The 17,603-nt window shown below is 40.1% G+C and overlaps 1 long non-coding RNA gene across 1 annotated transcript in view; it reads right to left on the bottom strand.

Moving 5' to 3' along the window:
• Positions 1 to 7,717: 7,717 nt before the first annotated feature.
• LOC140210507 (uncharacterized) overlaps positions 7,718 to 17,603 on the bottom strand; it is a 64,620-nt gene continuing 54,734 nt past the window's right edge. The window contains exons 2-3 of the long non-coding RNA XR_011889251.1: positions 11,165 to 11,244; positions 7,718 to 7,833 (exon numbers count right to left, since the gene is read on the bottom strand). This is a non-coding gene — a long non-coding RNA (uncharacterized lncRNA). The remainder of the gene's footprint in view (positions 7,834 to 11,164; positions 11,245 to 17,603) is intronic.

Genomic DNA, 17,603 nt, shown 5'->3' with positions numbered 1-17,603 from the left:
CCACGTCTTCCACTCACAACCCAGCAACCCCCACCGCCCCCCCCCACCCACCAGCAGCCAGCCCCTACCCACCGCCACCCCAATCTCCCACTGCTCCTGCTAGAGATTAATTTAATAAGAGAAGTTAAGATGAAGAAATAAGATGATGTTTAGTAAATAAGCAACTATCCCAAAAGTGAGTTGTCAGAGAACATTTTTAAAAAATCTCTATCCAAGTAACTTTCATTTTGGTAGAAATGTGAGCACATTTATCAAAATCTTTTAACTATAGTACTGAAACACACACTTGCAGAAAGGTATTATTCATAGCATTTACTGCTGAGAAGTTGATGAGAAAAGCAGTCTTTCTATAAATTATAAAAGAGATGAAATATAATGACAGAGGATGTTTAACTGCTGGTCAGTATATAAGATGCAAAAGTAATCCTCCAATGCAGTAACACAATCAACTACAAGATACTGTATTTCATTTCAATAACAGTTTACAGCTTAAAGCAAAACAAGTTTTAAATATTATGTTGAACATAAACAGTTCGCAAGTTAAAACATGAGAGACTTTGAAGAACTTGCATTGGTCTGCTCCAATAATGCTAAAACCGTGAGACATAGGAGCAGAATTAGGCTATCCGGCCCAAGGAGTTTGCTCCACCATTCCATCATGACTGATTTATTACCCCTCTCAACCGCTTTCTCCTGCCTTCTTCCCACAACCTTTGACACCCTTACTATCAAGAACCTATCAACTTGGGAGCCCTTGTGCAGGACACCCCAGAGGTTAACCTCCAGGTTGAGTCAGTGGTGAAGAAGGCAAATGCAATGTTGGCATTCATTTCTAGAGGTATAGAATATAACAGCAGGGATGTGATGGATGTTGAGACTCTATAAGGCGCTCGTGGAATCACACTTGGAGTATTGTATGCAGTTTTGGGCTCCTTACTTTAGAAAGGATGTACTGGCACTGGAGAAGGTTCAGAGAAGATTCAAAAGAATGATTCTATATATGAAAGGGTTACCATATGAGGAACGTCTGGCTGTTCTTGGGCTGTATTCCATGGAGTTTAGGAAAATGAGAGAGGATCTCATAGAAACATTCCAAATGTTAAAAGGCCTGAACAGGTTAGATATGGCAAAGTTATTTCCCATGGTAGTGGAATCTAGGACAAGAGGGCACGACTTCAGGATTGAAGGACTGATTTAGAACAGAGATGTGGAGAAATTACTTTAGTCAGAGGGTGGTAAATCTGTGGAATTTGTTGACATGGGCAGCTGTGGAGGCCAAGTCATTGGGTGCATTTAAGGCAGAGATAGATAGGTTCTTGATTAGACGAGGCATTAAAGGGTATGGGAGAAGGCAGGGGAGTGGGAATGACTGGAAGAATTGGATCAGCCAATAACTGAATGGCGGAGAAAACTTGATGGGCCAAATGGCCTACTTCTGCTCCTATATCTTATGGTCTTATGCTCTCTTCTTTAAATATTCCCAGTGACTTGGCCTCCACAGCCGTCTAGGGCAATGAATTCCGCAGATTCACTACCCTCTGGCTAAAGAAATTCCTCATCTCTGTACTAAAAGACCAGGTAGAATGTTGCCACAGAGAAAAGCTCACCTTAAATAAGCATCATTTAGGACAGAGCAGAATGAGCCTTTAGCAACATAGCAATATAATTCAGTTTTAATGACCGAAAATAGGCTTGTACAGACTGACTGCTATAACAAAAGTTCAGTGAAACACAAGTATAGAAGATGCCGTAGGATTGTGTCCATGCTTCTCATGCAAAGATCCAATTCCTCAAGAGGAGCTGGTACAGTCTTTACCCTATTTGTGCAAGTTTATCACACTTTGTATTGTGTACAGTTTCTCCTGTACCTAATAGAGTGGCCCCTGAGTGTGTGTTAGTGGTCTTCTGCTGCCGTAGCCCATCCTCTTCAAGGTTTGACACATTGCGAGTGAGAGATGCTCTTCTATATACCACTGTTGTAATGTGTGGTGATCTGAGTTACTGTCGCCTTCCTGTTAGTTTGAACCAGCCAGGCATTCTCTGAACTTTCTAATTAACAAGGCGTTTTGGCCCACAGAACTGTCACTCACTGGATTATACTTTTGTTTTTCGCACCATTCTCTGTAAACTCTAGAGACTGTTGTGCAAATCCCAGGAGATCAGCAGTTTCTGAGATACTCAAACCACCCCATTTGGCACCAGCAATCATTCCACAGTCAAGGTCACTTAGATCATATTTTTCCTCATTTTGATGTTTGGTTTGAACAATAATTGAACCTCTTGACTATGTCTACATGCTCTTATGCATTCAGTAACTGCCACATGATTGGCTGATTAGATAATTGCATTAATCAGGTGTACATGTGTATCTAATAAATTGGCCACTGAGTGTATGTGGAAGCTTAAGGGAATATGCAAAGGAGATTTAACAGGATGCTGCCTGGACTAGAGAGCATGTTTTATGAGGAGGGGTTGACTGAGCCTGGGCTAATACAAGGGGCATAACTTTAAGGAGAAAAATATAGGGGGACCCTGTCAGAGGCAAGTTTTTTTATACACAGAATGGTGGGTGCATGAAATGTGTTGCCAGGGTTGGTTGTAAAGGTAGATACATTAGGGACATTTAAGAGACTCTTAGATAGGCGTATGGAAAAAAGAAGAATGGGGGACTATGTGTGAAGGAATGGGTTGATTGATCTTAGAGTAGATTAAAGGGTTGGGACAGCAAGGTTAACTGAAGGGCCTGTTCTGTTCTATGTTCTAATTTCATGGAATCATGACGAGATACACCATGGAAACAGGCCCTCTCGCCACCAAGTCCATACTGATTGTCAAGCAACCATGTTTGCACTAATTGTACCCTAAGTCAATTTTATTCCTGCCTCATTCCCCTTTGATTCCCACCAGATTCTAGACTCACCTATACAAAAGGAGCAATTTACAGTAACACATTAACCCACCAACCTTCATATCTTTGGGGCGTGGGAGGACATCAAAGCACCCAAAGGCAATCCATATTGTCACAGAGAGAACATACAAACTGCACAGAGACACACCTAGGTAAGGACTGAACCCAAGTGCCACCGTTATCACCCTATAAAGCCAAGAGTCCTGCAGACCAGTTGAAAGGAACCCATACCACCTAAACGGGGTCAATCACTGATTCCAAGCATGGAATGAAGTCAAACTGCGGATTGAACTACATTTCAATCTGCAGTTTGAATGCAGATTGAACCACAGGGCCACAGGGTTCCTGAGCTGTGGAAGACATCCCGCCTCATCCCTGTGCCAAAGACGCCGCGCCCCAGCGGCCTCAATGACTACAGACCGGTGGCATTGACCTCTCACATCATGAGGACCCTGGACAGACTTGTTCTGAAGCTGCTCCGGCCTATGGTCGGGCCTCACTTAGATCCCCTCCAGTTCGCCTACCAGCTCCGACTAGGAGTTGAGGACACCATCGTCTACCTGCTGAACCGTGTCTACGCCCACCTAGACAAGTCAGCGAGCACTGTGAGGGTCATGTTCTTTGACTTCTCCAGTGCATTCAACACCATCCGCCCTGCTCTGCTGGGGGAGAAGCTGACAGCAATGCAGGTGGATGCTTTCCTGGTGTCATGGATTATTGATTACCTGACTGGCAAACCACAGTACGTGTGCTTGCAACACTGTGTGTCCGACAGAGTGATCAGCAGCACTGGGGCTCCACAGGGGACTGTCTTGTCTCCCTTTCTCTTCACCATTTACACCTTGGACTTCAACTACTGCACAGAGTCTTGTCATCTTCAGAATTTTTCTGATGACTCTGCCATAGTTGGATGCATCAACAAGGGAGATGAGGCTGAGTACAGGGCTACGGTAGGAAACTTTGTCACATGGTGTGAGCAGAATTATCTGCAGCTTAAGTGTGAAAAAGACTAAGGAGCTGGTGGTAGACCTGAGGAGAGCTAAGGTACCGGTGACCCCTATTTCCATCCAGGGGGTCAGTGTGGACATGGTGGAGGATTACAAATATCTGGGGATATGAATTGACAATAAACTGGACTGGTGAAAGAACACTGAGGTTGTCTACAAGAAGGGTCAGAGCAGTCTCTATTTCCTGAGGAGACTGAGGTCCTTTAACATCTGTCAGACGATGCTGAGGATGTTCTACGAGCCTGTGGTGGCCAGTGCTATCATGTTTGCTGTTGTGTGCTGAGGCAGCAGGCTGAGGGTAGCAGACACCAACAGAATCAACAAACTCATTCGTATGGCCAGTGATGTTATGGGGATGGAACTGGACTCTCTGACGGTGGTGTCTGAAAAGAGGATGCTGTCCAAGTTGCATGCCATCTTGGACAACGTCTCCCATCCACTACATAATGGACTGGTTGGGCACAGGAGTACATTCAGCCAGAGACTCATTCCACCGAGATGCAACACTGAGCGTCATAGGAAGTCATTCCTGCCTATGGCCATCAAACTTTACAACTCCTGCCTTGGAGGGTCAGACACCCTGAGCCAATAGGCCGGTCCTGGACTTATTTCCTGGCATAATTTACATATTACTATTTAATTATTTATGGTTTTATTACTATTTAGTTATTTATGATGCAACTATAACGAAAACCAATTTCCCTCGGGATCAATAAAGTATGACTATGACTATTTGAAATAGGAACAGGAGGAGGACTTACAGCTTCCCAGACCTGCTCCATAATTCACGTCATGGCTGACCTGATATTATGCTTTGTTGCATACCTTTGCTTCACCTGCTGTCCAAATACCTATACATTTTCCTTTCATTTTAAATGGATGACTCCTTATCTTGATAGTGGCCCCCCTTTTGAATCTCTCCACAAGGGAAGATGTTCTCTCAGGATCTCCCCAGAGACGTCCCTCAGAATTACAGTATTGAGCAAAGGTTTTAGGTACACGTACGTATATAGCTTGGGTGCCTAAGACTTTTGCACACTACTACATATTGATTAAAATAGGAAGGTGGTGGGGAAGCAGAAATAAGAGTATTTAGCTTTGTATTAGCTCAGTAGTACAGTATTATGTGTTGTGTTGTTTGGTAACTGGAAAGACATGATATACTGTAATGTGGGGAGAGAGAGGGGGAGGAAGAGAGAAAGAGTGGAAGAGAGGGGGAGAGAGAGAGGGGGGGACGGGGGAGATCTAAGACTTTTGCATAATACTGTACATCTGTTTGAGAAAGTGATCTTCTGAACTCCAAAGGAAAGTCCTATTCTATTCAATCTTCCTCAGTAGACAATTCCCTCACCCCAAGAATCACTTGAGTAAACATTAACTGCATTGTATCTATGGCAATTATATTCCCTCTTAAATAAGCTAAAACCTACACACTATACTCCAGTTGTGACCTTACCAGACCATTGTACAAATGTTGCAAGGCTTATTTACTCCTGTACTCCACTTCCTTGCAGTAAAGACCAGTATTTTTTCTGCATGACAACTTCATGTTTTTTTTAATATGCAGATCCCTCTGAGCACCAATATTTAACAGGCTCGTGCTATTTAATAGGATAACGTCAAAACACTACATACATTTCAACTGAAGAAATCAAATCAACAGTTACAAAGGTGAAGGATGAATTCATGAAATGTATGTAAAATGGTTTTCAAGATCAAATATTAGGGGCTCAGCTTGGGGAAAGATCTTGATTTGAGTAATAAGAAATGGTTATTTGATCATTATGTTGTAAACAGGGTTTTTAGGAAAAAATACTATAATGTGATAGAATACACACTGTTCAGATGTGATGTAGTTCTATCTGAATCTAGGTCTTGAATCTAAACTAAGGAAACTATGAAGGTATGAGGGGAGAGCTCACTCTGGTTGCTTAAGAAAACAGATTAATTTAAAATGTATGCCCTTGAGACACAGAAACATGCTCCCTCCATGACTGACAGCAATAATTGAAGATACTGTTAAATCCAATGAACAGGCTTATACAGTTGTCAGAAAGAGCAGTAGGCTGTAAGAGCTTCCATAGATAAGCAACAGGAAAAGATTAGTGAGAGCAAATGTATGTCCTTTATAGACAAACGTGAGAGCAGAGAAACGGCAAAGGAATTAAACAACTATTTTGTGTCTTAGTAGCAAAATAATGACATGTAACAAAAATAAATGTATGTCTAAGTAGCAGAAAAACCCCAAAATACTGTAAAATGCTTATAAAATGTCAGCCTTCATCTCAAGAGGCTGGAGTACGACAAGATGGAGGCTGTATTGTAGTTAACACACACAGAATGCTGGAGGAACTCAGCAGGCCAGGCAGCAACTATGGAAAAGAGTATAGTCAACGTTTCAGGCCTACCTGATGAAGCATCTTGACCCAAAACATTGACTATACTCTTTTCCATACATGCTGCCTGGCCTGCTGAATTCCTCCAGCACTTTGTGTGTATTGCTTGGATTTCCAGCATCTGCAGATTTGCTCTTGTTTGTGGTTGTATTGTAGTTTGCTGGTTGGGCAACACCTGAAATAAAACATAGAGCAGTACAGGCCCAGAAACAGGAACAGTCTCTTTGGCCCACAATGTTGTGTCTATCTAAACCAATTCCTTTTGCCGACACAATGTCCATATCCATCCATTCTTTGCAATAGTCATCTGACTATCTAAGACCCTTTTAAATGCTACTATTATATTTACCTCAATGTCCACAGTCCAGATACCCACCACTCTCTGTGTAAAACACCTGCCCTGAACATCTCCTTTGAACTTACCCTCTCCTCACCTTAAATGCTTGACCTTTGAGGAAGAAGGTATTGGGTTGTCAATGTCTCTTTAGCCAGAGGGTGGTGAATATCTGTGGAATCCGTTGCCACAGATAGCTGTGGAGGCCAAGTCATTTGGGTATATTTAAGCAGAGTTTGATAGGTTCTTGTCAAAGGTTAGGGGAAGAAGGCAGGAGAGTGGGTTTGATTCAGCCACTATCAAGGTTGAATGCCTGAATTCTGCTCCTATGTTTTATGGTCTTATGCCACTCAATCTCATAAACCTTTTATTGGGTCTTCCTTCAGCCTCCATTCTTCCTGAGGTAACAACACAAATAAATAATCAGCAGGAGTAGGTGATTTGGCCCTTTGAGCTTATCCCCCATTCTTCTCTTTCAATATTAAATTCCCATACTCTCCCCATTCCCCTCAATGCCTTGTACAGACCTGGCTTGCCAGACCAAGTTCATCATGAAAACAATGACTCACATGAATATGTCAATGAAAATACTGTTAATATTGCCACTGCTAGGTTTATTAAACAGTTAAAAGTTTCAGGAATGGAATTCCAGAGTTTCAGAACTTTGGTGTCTGGATTTGTATGTTTCGATCCAGTCACTAACTGATCTCTTTTATTATTATGATTCTGCAGATAGTGGAAGAAGCAGCTGCTTTTTCAATGTTTTCTAATTCAGCTCTTGTTAACAAATTTTTGCCTCCAAATTGAGCTACTTTGTAAATCAATCAATTGCATTTCAAAATTATCCAAGTCAATCTACTGCAACATTTCCAAACTCAATTTGTGTGATCTTACACTCTGTATATTTTATGATTTTTGCAGTTTCTTCAACTAACCTGAGCTCAGTGAATCTTCTCTCAATATCTATCAATTTAGGAATGTCAATACCTATCATGTGCTTTTTAAGGTTTGGAAAATACTCAAAGGAAAAAGTAGCAAGGTAGCACAGTGGTTAGCGTTTACTTACAGCATCACACTGATATACTTGCAGTTTGATTTCAAAGGCATTCATATTATCAAACATAACATCAAGTGTTTTACCACATCCCTGTAATTTGGTGTTCAAGTCATTTAAATGTGAGGAGGAATCTGCAAAAAAAACAATACATTTACAAAGCCACAGGATGTGATATAATTCTTGACAATTTTTACATTTGCCAAAAACAGGTGGATTTCATCCAAACACAAAAAAGAGTTGTTTAAGAACAAAACCTCTACTGAGCCAACAAATGTAATACACAAGTAGTTCTGCTTACACTTCACTCACCTCACTCAGTAAATTCTGGAATTGCCTTTGTTTTTCCAAAGCGTGCCCAGAAAAGGTGGCAAGGTAATACAGTGGTTAGCACATTGGTTTACAGTGCCAGCATTCACTAATACAGGTTCAATTCCCACCACTGCCTGTAAGGAGCTTTCATGTTCTCCCTGTGACAACTCAGGTTTCCTCCCACATTACAGAGACATAAGGGTTTGGGTAAGTCAGTTGCAAACATGCTATGTTGGCATCGGAAACCTGGCAACATTTGCAGACTGCCCAGCTCAATCCTCACTGATTTGATTTGATACAGATGACATATAACTATATGTTTTCATGTTCACGTGACAAATAAAGCTAATCTTCACCTCTTTAAAAAATAAAATTAGTTACCTTGGCTACAATTTTTATCATTTCTTCAAGTTCCTTAAGATATGCTTTTGCCCACAAAGCCTCTTCCTGTAATGTACACTGAAAGCCTGTCAGTAGATGTCCAACATATTTTGCAAACAGACTGACAAAACCCACCCCTTTACCAGTCATGCTGGGTGCACCGTCAGTTGTCATGGAAACCAGTTTAGAAAGGTTAACTTACTGTCATGTGTTCTCACCACCATCTAGCCGGCGTGAGACATTTTTTGTGAAAACATCTCACTGCTCTTGGGTTATAATCATTTGCTGATTCATTTGGCAGTAAAGAATCATTATGTACAGTATGTTTTTATTCTGAGTGGGGTTTAAAAATATATCGAAGGGCCCAAAGGCCCTTTCCTGTGCTACACTGTTCTGCATGTACTTATCTCCAATAACATCACTTCTCTAAACTATTTATTGCTCCTCATCCTGGGACCTTGATAATTTCAGCTTTCTGGCTATCATCACCTTAAAACTGTTGCATTTAGTATTAATTAAAATGTTGTCAGAAAAGTCTGCAGTATTGATCTTGTCTCTAGATTAAAGTACAGAGAGAAAGTTCAAATTCCTGTGTTCAGACTTGGGCAGACAACTTAGGCACAGAAACACTGTGCTGCTCTACCTTACTTTAGAAGAAGCCAACCCTAAGCGAAACTACCTCTCATCATTTATCCATTGGTCAATTTTGACTCCCGTGAAGTTGGCTGGGACTGTGGCCTTAGGCTACAACAGTCTGGGATCTAACGTTGATTAGGCAAAGGTAGAACCCAAGATATTTTAGGTTATCCAAATCACTTGTTGTCAACAAAGCTAATAACTGGGAACATTTCAGATCTAAAGCAGTTAACATGTTAATATTCTAGTACCTGATGATAGGCTTGCAATCAAAAAGCTAACTTCTAAACTCCCAGAGTGCACTGAACAGCTTGAGTCAGCTGGAGATAGCCATACCTCTGAATCAGACTGACTGGAGCTGCTGTGACCACGAGCCTGCAGGGTAAAGTGAAGGCAAGTGGGGCCCAGAAGGATCAGCAGAAGTTTTCTCTAGTCGACAGGTACAAGGTAAATAATAAAGACTGTCCAAGGATAGAAGGCGTGACGAATATGGTATCATTGAGCACGGCAGGAAGGAGAAGGAAAAATCAATGTGTGGTTGCAGGGCAGGAGGGGAATATCCTATAATTACTGGATCAGATAAATTTGCTATCAGAAGGATCAAGAGTCCCCTACTGTTTGTTGCTATTCTGGTGCCAAGATTAACGATGTCCCAGGCTAATGTAAAATATTGCATTGTACGAGTAGAATTGAGTTATTGTCATCCACATTGTAATTGACTTTAAGTAAGAATTCAGTACCATGGCCATTAAAAATCATGCTTCATTCAAATGAATTTCTGGGCCATGATATCCTTCACAGGATTGTTATATTTCAGGTCCTACAGTTGAGGCAGAGCTCAGAGCCTGCTCTCAGGTGGCAGAATCTAGTGCCTGTCTCCAGCTCAAGCCACCTCTTACGAGGCTCAAACTGGTGCTGTTCCCATACCCCGCTACAAAGTTCTGGGTGGAATAATGATGATGTTTGAAGCCTTAACAAGCTTTTGTCACAATCTATGCAGAAAAGTCCCATTCTAATGCAAAACATTTTTCAGTTTATATTTCTTGATTAAGACAGCAATCAAACAGATCTGCATAATAAAACCATAATGACATCTTGACAGTATGGATCTCAAATTAGAACAATTTCCTAACAAAGTTTTATAAAGCTTAATATTATCTCTTTGTTTTTATACTCTTTACTTTTTGAAATAAAGCCTAGAGTTAAACTAGTTTCTCTTATAAACATCCCAAATCCCTCTCTTTAGGCATCCACAACATGTCAACTTTCATTCAGACTAATACAGCTTACATTTTTGATATATTAAAATGCCAACACTGAATGTAACAACCCAGATTCCCTATCATGCAATGTCTCTTTGTAGCTACCTTCAATCTTCTAAAGCATTAACGAATATTCTATTTTGGTATTATTGACTTTCTTCTATCATATACTGGCTTCTATACCTACATTCTATGTAAATTGGTGTTTTCCTCCTTCTTGGTCTATATCCAAATAATTACAAATCAAAGTTCCAAAAATTCCCAAGTACTTTTTACAGTATTATCAAAGTACGAAGTGTCATCATATAAAACCCTGAGATTCATTTTCCTGTGGGCATACTCAGTAAATCTATAGAAAAGTAACTATAACAGGATCAATTAGAGTGCAGAAGACAACAAACTATGCAAATGCAAATATAAATAAACAACAATAAACAATGAGAACTTCAGATAACAAGATAAAGGGTCCTTAAAGTGAGATCATTGGTTGTGGGAACATCTTATTGGATGAGCAAATGATTGTAATGATCCCCTTTTGTTCAAGAGCCTGATGGTTGTGGGGTAGTAATTGTTCTTGAACCTGGTGGCATAAATCCTGAGTCCCTTGTAATTTCTCCCTGATGGCAGCAGCGAGAAAAGAGCATGGCCTGGGTGGTGGGGATCTCTGATGATGGATACTACTTTCTTATGACAGTGTTTCACATAGATGTATTCAATAGTTGGGAGGGCTTTACCCATGACATATAGGGCTGAACCCACTACGTTTTGTAGGATTTTTCATCCAAAGGCATTGAGGTGAGGATTCCCTGGGCTGCTGACACCATTGAAGGTACAAGATTACACAAGGCCTTTCTCCTTTCCCCAATTTTCTTACCTCTCTCCATTTATTCATAGTCCTTACTGAAGCTGCTGTTGGTGGAACACTGGATCAGTCAAGAAAGAACTTCCAGTGACCTGGATGATAAACAGATGGTTACTTTGCTGCAGTGCAGATGTAGTTGACTAACTAGTATACTCTGCTGCTATCTCCAGACTCATGATCAAAGTGCCTCAAACATCCTCAATACAAACAGTTCTCTTTGAGATATAGCTAAAGCTCACATACAAATCTGTACTAATGTTCTTTTGCCAGCTTAAGCATTGCATACTGGAGATAAATATAAAATTTCATTTCTACAATATTTCTTGGTCAGATGCTCTTCACTAACAATGATATGTAACATTGATTTTCATTTTTCATTTTGGTAACTAGTTCTACAGGAGCAGGAAATAAAACAATAATTCTTATGACATGTTCCTTTCTAATACAAGTTATTCCAGAGTAAAATATGAGTTCCACATTTACAGATATCCATAAGTCAATATTGTCCACACTGTCAGAAAATATACTTGATTTGTTAGCCATAGCTCCACAGTTTTGTAATCAATGGCATCAGAGGTACACAAGACTGATAAGAAAGGACAATTATTAGAAGTGGAGAAAGAGAAGACTAGTTCTGTCATTCATTGGAACAAATCTACATACATATATTGACTTCTGAATTTAATCATTTTATGGGAGCTCATTCCACAAGTTGGGTGTCCTTAACCTCAGGCAGCCTGTACACAGAATTTGTCCAAAGTTGTTTGAAACGCCTGAGCTAAGGTGATACTTTCAACTCCTTCACTGCAGAGAGGAAAAGGCCATAACACTGAAAATTTCCTATAAAATTCTACTATTAAACAATGCATTTTATGAGAGAATTTAATAGCTTTACCAGTAATCTATTAATTCCATCATTTTTCTTGTTATTAATTTTATATAGCTTCATTTTCTAAATGCAATTTAAAATCAGTAAAAATATACTCACCATTGTGGTTGATACACGTTTCAACACTTGAATTGATTGTGAATTATTTCCTCGTTTATATTTCAGAGATACAGGGTAGTTAAATATTTTACCTGTGCCAGTTGTTCTGGGCAAATTCAGGATATATTGCCCTGCACAATAAGTATGTGACTTACTATATGAACGCTTTTAAACAAAATGGAACTGTGGACATCAGATTCCACTCATTGGTTTCTGTCAGACATCCTTCTTCACGATGGGTAACAGTACAGTATAGTGATCCCCTGTTGGCTCTGTGATGATATGGCTAGTGTCATACCAAGCCCACACAGATAATAGATCAAAGTTCAAAGTAAGTTTATTATCAAAGTTCGTATAAGTCACCATATACTATCTTGAGATTCATTTTCTTCCAGGCATTCACAGTAGGTACAAAGAAACAGTAATAAAAAAACTACAAACAAACATGGACAACCAATGTGCATTAGACAAACTGCAATTACAAAAACGACCAAATAGTAATAAAAATAAACAAACAAATAAATAAATAATATTGATAACACAAGTTGTGGAGTCCTTGAAAGTAAGTCAGTAAGTTGTGGAATATTTCAGTGCTGAGGCAAGTGAAGTTATGATGGTTGAAGCTAATAACTTATTTCATCCTCAGTCTGTGCTGAGTTAAACAGCGACTTGTTTTTATGATTCCAGCAGATGACATTTAACAACAACTCAGAAAGGAAAGACAAAAACATTAGAGAAGAAGAGTCTCGACCCAAAACATTGACTGTGCCTGACCCGCTGAGTTCCTCCAGCATTTTGGGTATATTGCATTACAGACATAACGTTATTTGAGGATCAATAAAATAATACTCGTCTTCTGACCAGTAATGGATCCAAATATCAATTAACTTACTCAGTTTACTTCATCACTAGTGTTCAGCTATAGGGAATACTGATTTTAAATGAGGCAGTCCATATATGGAAAAGGTCATTAAAGCAAATTTTTTCAAGGCAAAGAACATCTCCAGTCAGCCAGCTGTAAGATAACAGTAATGTAATTCATAGATGGAACAGTAATTCACACCCTGATGACTGAAGATAGTACAAAGTGAAAAAAGCAGATTCATATTATATATCATAAAATTAAAAAGTGATAGGAATAACCAGTGTAGCTTCTCTTTTTCTCTTCTTCACACCACCCACCCCACTTCATTTCACCACTATGTTCTTTAATCAAAGCATGATTGAGTTTGTTGCCATTTCACAATATCTTTGCTGATTAAACAAAACAGGGCAGCAGAGCTAGGAGAGTTGCTGCTACATGACTCCTGCAGCCTGGGTTCAATTCTGACCTCCAGAGCTGCTGGCAAGGCATTTGAAATTTCTCCTGTGAGTGTGCAAGTTTCTTTCCACATCCAATGGCATGTAAATTTATGAGTTAATTGGCCACTGTTAAGTGCTCATTGTGCATAGGTAGGTAGAAGAATCCAGAAGGTGCGTGTTATGTTTTTAAAACACTCCACTAATTCAAAGGAAGACATGGGAATCTGGGAGTGTGGGTCTAACTTCAAGTTTACTTTAAGCAAGGCACATGCATATCACATGGTAGCGTGATGAGTATGTAATTCACCTATTTACACATACAATTACAATGAATTACTTAAAGGAACAAGAATGTTGAAAATAATATATCGCATACAAGATTACTGAAATATCAAATACACAACAGGGTTCATAGGAACATGAAGAGAATAAAAGAAATGGATACTTGTTGGTCAGAACAGACTGAATGGACCAAAAAGACTGTTTCACATTGTATGACCCCGCTTTTAAGATGTAACTTTTGAACAAAGTATGAAACCCTAAAAACCATGAGAAGTAGATAACATCATGAAAAACCCCCTGCATGAATGTAAGACTGCTATATGCAAGGTGTCTTCTTCTATTCTATCTGCAGTTGTACAAGGCCTTGGTGAGACCACACCTGGAGTACTGTGTGCAGTTTTGGTCCCCTAATCTGAGGAAAGACATTCTTGCCATAGAGGGAGTACAAAGAAGGTTCACCAGATTGATTCCTGGGATGGCAGGACTTTCATATGAGGAAAGACTGGATCGACTAGGCTTATACTCGTTGGAATTTAGAAGATTGAGGGGGGATCTGATTGAAACGTATAAAATCCTAAAGGGATTAGACAGGCTAGATGCAGGAAGATTGTTCCCGATGTTGGGGAAGTCCAGAACGAGGGGTCACAGTTTGTGGATAAAGGGGAAGCCTTTTACGACCGAGATTAGGAAAAACTTCTTTACACAGAGAGTGGTGAATCTGTGGAATTCTCTGCCACAGGAAACAGTTGAGGCCAGTTCATTGGCTATATTTAAGAGGGAGTTAGATATGGCCCTTGTGGCTAAAGGGATCGAGGGTATGGAGGGGAGGCTGGTACAGGGTTCTGAGTTGGATGATCAGCCATGATCATACTGAATGGCGGTGCAGGCTCAAAGGACCAAATGGCCTACTCCTGCACCTATTTTCTATGTTTCTATGTTTAACTTGACTATGCAAAATAGATCTGTGTGCACTTTATTCTGATAACTGACACATTAGCACAGGGAGTCAAGCTTATTATCAACTTCTCAACTGCTTCTGCATGAAATGGTAGGTAGGGGAGAAATGTCAGAAGATGCCACATCCTTGGAAAGAACCTCCCTAGGATGGGTAGTAAATGAAACGTCACTTGGTAACATATGAGTTAACATTTCTGTCTTCACAGATGCTGCCTGAGCTGCTGAAAGTTTCTTTCATCTGTATTTCTTGCTGAAGTAAAAGCGAGCATTTAATATGCCCCTACTGTTGTGAAACTCTGTAGGTGCAAGCCCTACTCTTTCCTATCTGCTGGAGATAATTCAGGAAACGGTGCTACGTCTCTGCAGAAATAAATGAGAAATAAATTCCCTTTGTTCTTGGGTAACACTGAGCTACCAGGTATTTAAAACATACCTCAGGAACTATTTTGCATGCTTCCATAACCAGTAGGAACAGGAGTAGGCTATTCAGCCCCTCAAGCATGCTTCTCCATTCAGTAGGATCATGATTGATCCAACAGTTCTCATCCACTTCCCTGTCCTTTCCCTACAACCCTTAATTCTTGGGCATGTTATCGGCTCATCTGGTTCAACTCCCAGTCATGGCCCACCTGCACAAATTAAATTATAAATAATTAGTGAGTGATGCATATATGTATCAATGTGCTAAAGAATCAAACAGCTGCAAGATCTTAAAATAGGTAGCTTACAAAAGGCACTAAAACGTTTGCACAAGAATTCTTCTGAACAGTTATTTCAATTACAAAATGGTGGAAATCATCTAAAATAACAGCAGCTATCTGCAGATCCAAAACCAGGTACTGCTCTTAAAGAAAAAGTCTCCAGAAGGAATGTGGTCTAAAAGTCTAAGCTTCAAAGGGAAAGCGGTGGAAAGAGCAGTCCGTAAGGAGCAGTGTCTGAGATGTATGCAAGTACACACTGGAGTACAGAGACACAAATGTGAAGGCCATGTTACAGATGGTGTACAACAAATGCTGTGGTTGTGCAGGTCGCTCTATGTCCAAGAAGCAAAGACTATCTATAACAACGTCAATCGGTAGATAGAGTCAACTTCTTAGGGTGTTTCTGGAGTCAAATAAAAGCCAGACTGACTGTGGAAAGCAAATTTCATTCTGAGAGGCTCTAGTGAAGCAGATGAGTATTTATGATTTCTGTTAATGAGATCATTTCGAGGTTTCTATTGCCGAGATTTATTGTAACACTTTCTATACCTTGCTTTACAGACCTGTTAAGGCAGACTGCCTCACCTAAACAGTTCTGTTCATTTAATGCTTTGTCTGTAAGCACATGGATGATGTACAATGTAGAGCACAATATCAACCACCTGCATGAGGAAGGAAGGAAGCTCCATTTAGTTCAGAACCTCACTAGTCTAAAGGAGAGAATCCTTGCTGTCATGGAGAGGGAGACCATAGAGGCTCAAACCACAAAATCTGCCTGGTGTGATCAATAACATTTTATTCTGATTACTACGTCCTCTTTGAATGTGCACTGCTACATCAGTATAAAAGAAATTGACATGTTGGTAGAACAAGGCAGTATTTATTGTGATAGTGATCTGAAGGGAACAAACAGGACAGATTGATTAGGTGATTAAGACAGCATACAGATATGTAACTTTCTTGGTCGATACAAAGATGATGAGCAGAGGTCACAATGGAATGGTATAAAGCATTAGACAGACCAGGGATAGAGTACTGCAAACATGAGATTCTGCAGATGCTGCAAATCCAGAGCAACACACACAAAATGCTGGAAGGACTTAGCAAGACAGGCAGCAATGCAGATTTCAGTTAAAAGGTATGTGGATTAAAGGAGAATTTTTTAAAAAAAGGTTTCTGTTTGAGAATTTGAAGAGCCATCCTTCATGCTACAAGTCTATAGATCAAAAGCTGGGAAGTGGTTCAGCTTGGAAACCATTTTTGGCAGAATATTATGGGTCAAATGGCTTTCTGTTACTGTATATTACCAGTTGGCTCATCTGCGCCAAAATAAAGGGCATCACCTTTTTCGAGTCACAGAGTCATAGAGTTGTGCAGCATAGAAACAGATTCTTCCCTCCACCGTTTCTACAGTGACCATCATGTCTATCCAACGTGTCTGTGTTAATTCAATCTCTCTCTATGCCCTGCTCATTCAAGTACTGTTACTGATCTGGCCTACATCACCTCATCTAGCCACTCATTCCAGTTAACAATTACTCTACATGGAAAAAAAGATACTTCTTGGATCCCCTTTAGATCTCCTTCCTCTCACCTAAACCCATGCCCTCTAGTCTTAGAAACCATACTTCCTTTCCCCAACCATGGAAAACAGACACTAGCCATCTTCATAAGATCATAGACCATAAAATATAAGAGAAGTAGGCCATTCAGCCCATCGAGTCTGCTCTGCCATTCAATCATGAACTGATCCAATTCTGTCAGTCATCCCCACTCCCCTGCCTTCTCCCCATACCCTTTGATGCCCTGACTAATCAAGAACCTATCTATCTCTGCCTTAAATGCACCCAATGACTTGGCCTCCACAGTCGCTCATAGCAACAAATTCCACAGATTTACTACCCTCTGACTAACATAATTTTTCCATACCTATGTTCTAAATGGACGTCCTTCAATCCTGAAGATGTACCCTCTTGTCCTAGACTCCCCTACCATGGGAAATAACTTTACCCTTTATATACTTAAAAAGCTTTTAGTATCTTCTTTGATATTAGTCGCCACCTTACATCTCTCATAATTTTATATACATTCATCACATCACCTCAGCATTCAGGGAAAACTGAAATAGCCTATCCAATCCCTCCTGATAACTGAAGCCTTCCAGTGTAAGGAATCTTTCATGCACCCTCTCCAACATGATCACATTTTTCCTATAGTGTGG

The sequence above is a fragment of the Mobula birostris genome, chromosome 15, assembly GCF_030028105.1.
Source record: "Mobula birostris isolate sMobBir1 chromosome 15, sMobBir1.hap1, whole genome shotgun sequence".
NCBI lineage: Eukaryota > Metazoa > Chordata > Chondrichthyes > Myliobatiformes > Myliobatidae > Mobula > Mobula birostris.
Note: the sequence above shows the minus strand (reverse complement) of the source record. Positions and strands in the feature narration are given on the sequence as shown.